This window comes from Petaurus breviceps, unplaced genomic scaffold (genome assembly GCF_028583685.1).
Source record: "Petaurus breviceps papuanus isolate PSGF00001 unplaced genomic scaffold, PetGlider_PUasm1.0 90601, whole genome shotgun sequence".
NCBI lineage: Eukaryota > Metazoa > Chordata > Mammalia > Diprotodontia > Petauridae > Petaurus > Petaurus breviceps.
In genome coordinates, this window is record NW_027187282.1 from 3,443,161 (window position 1) to 3,449,910 (window position 6,750).

Below are 6,750 nucleotides of genomic sequence, written 5' to 3' on the forward strand. Positions count from 1 at the left end.
GTCCCTTGGGCAAATCAAGTTTTTGCAAGTAAAATTATATTTTAACTATACTTCAGGACCTTGCTATTTAAAGAAGGCTTGGAATGAATATTTTTATAAGGCAAAGAATATTTTCCTAGTAGAAGTAAACACATCTAGGTCTCTGCTCTTTGCAAGAAGGAATTTGGCCATATTGTTCTTTTATTTAATGGAGTGTTGGGGAAAGGTGAAAGAAGAAAGAAGAAAAGGAGTGAAAACAGAGTCAAATAATGACAGTCAGGATCTCATGGGAAGTAAATGAGAAGCAGAGCCATTGACAACAGCAAACAGTGACAGCGGCAAAGAGCCAGGAGGGAGGGAAGGGGAATGGTCAGGCCATCAGCAGCCACTGAGGTTTGGGGGGAGGGGGTTGGAGGCAACAGGGTAAAGTTACTTATCTAGGGCCACACAGCTAGTAAATGTCTGATGCCAGATTTGAACTCAGGTCCTCCTGACTCCAGGGCCAGTGCTCTATTCACTGAGCCACCTAGCTGCCCCATGCTAAGGGCTTTACAAACATGATCTCATTTGGTCTTCACAACAGGTCTGTTAGGTCTGTTGTTATCCCCATTTTAGGATCATACATTTGAGAAAGTTTGCTATTAAAGGTAGAAAAAAATATCATTATATGGCCTTGAAAATCAATTCTAGGGCATTTTAGTTTATCCAGAATTCTTCATCCTGTGGCCATATGTGAAATGACAATGACAGCAATGAGGAGGATGGCAATGATAGGGGTGGCACGCTTGGACTTGAGTATTTCTGTGGCTCCAGGGGAGACCTCCCATTCCTCCCTTTCCTCCCTTCCCTCCCTTCCTCCCTTTCCTTCCCCTCCCTTCTTTTCCTGCTCTGCACTCTCTCCCTCTACTCCCTTGCTTCCCTCCCATTCTTTCCCTCCCCCCTCTCTCTGCCTTCCCTCTTCCTCATCTTTCCCTCCCCTCCCTCCTTCTCTCTACCCCCCTCCCTCCCTTCCCTCTCTCCTCCCCTTCTCTCTCTTCCTTCCTTCCCCTCCCTTCCTATGATTCTTCTCGCATTTCAAGGACACTAATCTAGCGCTCACACTGTCCAGCTCTTACTACTTCCTGGTCCACCTCCTGCTCCTACCATGTGCATCCTGAATGATGATTCTTATGCCACATCTAATGCAAGTCATTAGAATGTTCATTGCTTTCATTGGCATTGGGAATTCATGGCAAGGACCTCAGTCTCCTAATGCAGATCAGCCCAAGGATGGGAAGTGATTACCCAGAGTCCTAGATAGGATGGGACTTGAACTCAAGTCTCACTAAGTCTCTCTACACTAAACTGCCTCTCTTGATGTTATTCCCAACAAAGAAAATAGCACTGAAAACCAAGGAAAGGATTTTATTCCAGTTTTCCTGATAAAACCCCCTCCCCTCCTTCGGCTCCAGGCAATTCCTACTCTGCCTGTGTGCTCAGTTGAGCCCTAATGTTGAGCCAAGCATGGTGCTAAGGGCTGGGCAATGAGCAGTGAGGGTGAGAGGCTTTGGCTAACCCTCTGCTAGGTTCCATTTCTTCTCCTTTTGCTTTTTCATCCTTTCTTTGCAGAGAGTAGGATGATTAATTTGGAAAAAGAAAACTATACCAAGGTCACCCAGTTCATCCTGGTGGGAGTTTCAGATCATCCTCTTCCTGCTGGGCCTGACCATGTACCTCATCACTGTCACTGGGAATAGCCTCATCATTGTTGTCATCATGCTGGACTCTCGCCTTCACACGCCCATGTACTTTTTCCTCAGCAATCTGTCTCTACTTGACATCTGTGGTGCAACAAGCACGGCACCCTAGTCCCTCCTCAACTGCTTACAAGCCTATCCCCGCATGTCCTACAACACTTGCTATGCTGAAATGGGGGTCTCCATGTACTTAGCTGTAACAGAGTGCTCCCTCCTTTCCATCATGGCCTCTATGATCACTTCATAGCTATCTCAAGCCCTCTGCACTATACACTGATAATGAACAAAACAGTCTGTCGAAGCCTGGCCATGGCTTCCTGGCTCATTGCCTTCTTCACCTCTGTCATCCCAATGCTTCTGATGCCTGTGAGCTTTTGTGGCCACAATGTGGTCAACCACTTTGTGTGTGAGATACAAGCTGTGCTGAAACTGGTCTGCTTGGACACATTGACCAGCTTGATCCTGGTGTCGATTGGCTCCATCTTCACACTTGTTCTTCCCTTCGGTTTCATTTATCTTCCTGGCCATCCTAAAAATCCTCTCTGTAGAGGGATGACTCAAAGCCTTCTACACCTGTGGCTCTCACCTAACGGTAGTAACTATATACTATGAGACCCTCATTTACATGTATGTAAAACCCCAGTCAAAAGAGGCTGAGGACAAGGAGAAGATCATCTCCATATTTTATGGAGCTGTGACACCTATGCTAAATCCTCTCATTTACACTCTCAGAAACAAGGATGTGAAAGGGACCCTAAGAAAAATAACTGGAAAATCAAAAGCCTAAAAGCTCTCTCTGAAATTTCCCCAACAGGATTTCAAAGAAGGTCAGGAATGCAATGAAGTCACCAAGAGAAACAAGCAATTGACCAAAGAACTCTCTCAGTAAAGGAGTGTTTGATATAAGCAAGTCAAAAATTGTTTACTTACAGATGTACCGGAAAGCTCTAAGGCTTTGAGCTGACTGTATCTTCCAATGAAAAGGCCAGGGTTGCAACTAAGCCTGGAGAATAGGCAATGACCTTGCCCTTAGTCTATCTGTGTGTCTCAGACTTGACCAATCAAATAAAGGAGAAAATGAAAGAAGTCAGAAAACTGAGGAACCCAAAACCTGAGAGCTGTTTAGTAGTTACATAGATGATCACCAAATTTCTACTTTCTCCATTGGGGATTAAAAAATGAGATATATGAAATGTTCAGTCTTTTGAGTAGTAGTAAACCATGGAGAAAGGGTGGATTATGGAGACCTGAAACCCAAAAGCCAGAAAGTTGATTCCAAGGAGGAAAAATGGTGTTGAGGGCATTAGCTAGTAAGGAGGACATGGTTCCTTATTCTAAAGAACTTGTTGCCTTAAGGCTGATAAAATGGGGGGGCGGGGGGCGGAGTCAAGACACAGAGTAGAAACAGGACATCCCTACTGTTCCGGCTTCCACCTTCCCCAAGCCATGTAAAAAGGGGACTCTGAACAAACTTTGGAGCTGCAGAACCCACAAAATGACACAGAGAAGCTGACCTCCCACTGAGAACAGCCTGGCAGGCCAGCAGGAATCAGCCAGCGAAGTGCTCTGGGAGCCTAGCCCAGCCCCACACCAAAGCTTTAGCCCCAGGGTGGGCCTGAACAGCCGCCAGGCAGAGGGACTCCAGATCATCAGCAGCTGTGGCCATTTCCAGATTTATCAACACATGGAGGCAAAGGACAAAGTGAGAGGTCAGGGCAGTCTGGACTTTGGGACACAGTAAGTGGGAGTGTGTGGCTTTCGCCCCTGGGGAGAGAAGCCACTGAGATGCTGGCACAGACAGCCAGGGCCTCGTGGCAGCTTTGGCTCCTGGCCTGCAGAGTGTAGGGGGACCAAGAACGAGTCTGAGGGGTAATTGCTCTTGCTTTAACCTTCTTGGATACTGATTGCAGTCTAGGGTGGAGGTCCTGGGGTATGTGTCCAGCTTGCCAGAGTATGTGGAGGCCTCAGAGAGGACACCCATCTAATACCTCTGGCAACTGAGAAAACCCCAGCATTTGGGACGAAAGCTCCCCTGTCTGGTGGCAGAGTCCTACTGTGGCAAAAAGCCAAAAAGTCAAGTGACAGAGGGGTGACATGACCAGGCAAAAGAAACAAAGCAGACAGAAGATTCCAACATTAGACTCCTATTTGAGGGACAAAAAGGAGCAAAGCATGGATCAGGAGGAAGACAGTGAAGTCAGAACTCCTGCACCAAAAGCTTCAAAGGAAAATAGGAGTTGGTTATAGGCCATAGAGGACCTTAAGAAGCAGATAAGAGAAGTGGAGGAAAAATTGGGAAGAGAAATGAGAACAATGCAAGAAAATTACAAAATGAGAGTCAACAGCCAGACTGAGGAAAATCACACCTTAAAAAACAGATTGACTCAAATGGCAAAAGAGGCTCAAAAAGCCAATGAGGAGAAGAATGCCTTAAAAAGCCGAATTTGTCAGATGGAAAAAGAATCTCAAAAGCTCACTGAGGAGAATCATTCCTTCAGAATTAGATTGGAGCAAATGGAAGCTAGTGACTTTATGAGAAATCAAGATGCTGTTAAACAGATCCAAACAAATGGAAGAATAGAAGGCAATGTGAAATATCTCAATGGAAAAACCACTGACCTGGAAAATAGATCCAGGACAGATAATTTAAAAATTATTGGACTAGCTGAAAGCCATGATCAAAAAATAACCTAGAAATCATCCTTCAAGAAATTATCAAGAGACGCAGAGGTAGGCCCAGAAGGCGCAGCCGGCAGAGGCAGTCCCTGAGGGCACCTGATCAACTCAGAGGGCAAGTCGTTCCACCAACCACAAGGGCCACTACCAGGCATATTATCAAAGGGCTGGGACTGGAAAGAGCAAGGTAAGAACCAAATACAGAGGCCCCTCTCCTGGACAGCAAATACTCCTGGGACTACCACTTCATAGCCGAGAAATTTAAAAAAAAGAAAGTCCCTATCAAGACCTCCAAAGACCAGGATGACAGAGTGAACCTCACCTGCTCCAACCCCCCCCCTGCCCCGCCCCAACCCTGAAAACATAGTAACTATTGCCCCAGGGCACAACCCTCTACAGTAAGGCTTGGGATCCTTAGAGGAAGGCATAGCTAGGGACCTTCCTCAAAATGGGTAGAAAACAGAATACAAAGACAATGGAGTCCTACTATCCTCAGAGGGAGGAACCAACCTCAGAGGGAGACAATGTGATTCCACACCTACAGATGAAACATCAACAAGAAATGGATCCCAAGCACAGAAAGCTCTCCTAGATGAGATCAAAAGGAACTTTGAAAACCGAATGAGAGAGATAGAAGACAAAATGAATAATTCTCTCAAAACCAAAATTGCAGAATTAGAAAAACATAATGAAGAAAACATCTCTCTAAGAAGAAAAGTGTATGATATGGAAAAGGAGCTCCAAAAATTAACCAAGGAAAATGATTTGCTAAAAACTAGAATCAACCAAATTGAAACAAATAACTCTATGAGGAACCAAGAATTAGTCAAACAGAACAACAAGAATGAAAAATTAGAAAAAGAGGTAAAATACCTCAATGGAAAAATAACTGACCTGGAAAACGGATCCAGGAGAGATAATCTGAGAATCATAGGCCTACCAGAAAATCATGATGAAAAAATGAGCCTGGACAACATTCTCCAAGATCTCCTTAAGGAAAACTGCAATGAGATACTAGAACCTGAGGGTAAAATAGAAATCGAGAGAATCCACCGGACACCTGCTGAAAGAGATCCCAAACTGAAAAGGCCTTGAAATGTTGAGGCCAAACTCCAGAACTACCAGATAAAAGAGAAAATACTTCAAGTGGCCAGAAAGAAACAATTCAAATAACGAGGGTCCATAGTGAGGATCCCACAGGATTTGGCAGCCTCTACACTGAAAGATCAGAGGTAATAGAATTCAATTTTCCAGAAGGCAAAAGAGCTCATGTTACAACCAAGGATCACATACTCAGAGAGACTGAGCATATTCTTCCAGGCAAAGAGATGGTCATTCAACAATATAGCAGAGTTCCAGACCTTCTGGATAAAAAAGCCAGAGCTCAATGGAAAATTCAATCTCCAATTACAAGATGCAACAGTGACATAGAAAGGTAAACAAGGGAAACACACACACACCCTGCTATTTGATAGGAGCAAACTGGTTATAGATAAGTACAAGGTATGAGTATAAAATACACAAAATGACAAATAAAAAAAATCGTATTAAGGGTTGCAAAGGGACTGCAATGGAAAAAAGGGAATGAATGAAGGGGGAAAGGGTAAATTATGCCACGCAAAGAGGCATAAAAACTGTATAGCAGAGGAAAAGAAGGGAGGGAGATGAGAATCATAGGAGCTTTTCCCTCATTGCTTCTGGTGCAAGGAGGGAATAACAACGAGTTAAGGATAGGACTCTATGGAGAAGAAACACAAAAAGTATCATTTTAGAGGGAAAGAGGGGAGGGAGAGGAGCTTTGCATGAGATTTGTTCCTGTCACTCTTGGTGCAAAGAAGAAATAACATACTTCATTAAGTATAAAAATATCCTACAGGCAGTAGGAGGGGGAAAGGGCTACAAAATGGGGGGCAGTTAGTAGGGAGGGAACAAGTAAGGGGAAAGGGGAGGAAAAGGGAGGATGGCTGATAAGGGAAGACTGAGGGAGGCGGTGGTCAAAAGGACAGCTATTAAGGGGAAAAAGGGGAAAAATATGAGCATTAACAGGGGCGGGAATAGGATGCAGGGAAAGAAACAGATAACAATCATAACTGTAAATTTGAATGGAATGAACTCTCCCATAAAAAGGAGACAGATAGCAGAATGGATTAGAAATCATAATCCTACAATATGCTGTTTACAAGAAACACATCTGAAACAGAGGGATACACACATGGTAAAGGTAAAAGGTTGGAGTAAAATATATCATGCCTCAGCTAAAGTAAAAAAAAAACAGGGGTAGCAATCCTTATCTCAGATAAAGCAAAAGCAAAAATTGACCTAATTAAAAGAGATAAGTAAGGAAAACATATCCTGTTAA

The 6,750-nt window shown here is 44.0% G+C and overlaps 1 pseudogene; it reads left to right on the forward strand.

Annotated features, from left to right (window-relative positions):
- The first annotated feature begins 1,595 nt into the window (after window positions 1-1,595).
- Window positions 1,596-2,502, forward strand: LOC138142634 (olfactory receptor 13H1-like; annotated as a pseudogene).
- The last annotated feature ends 4,248 nt before the right edge of the window (window positions 2,503-6,750 follow it).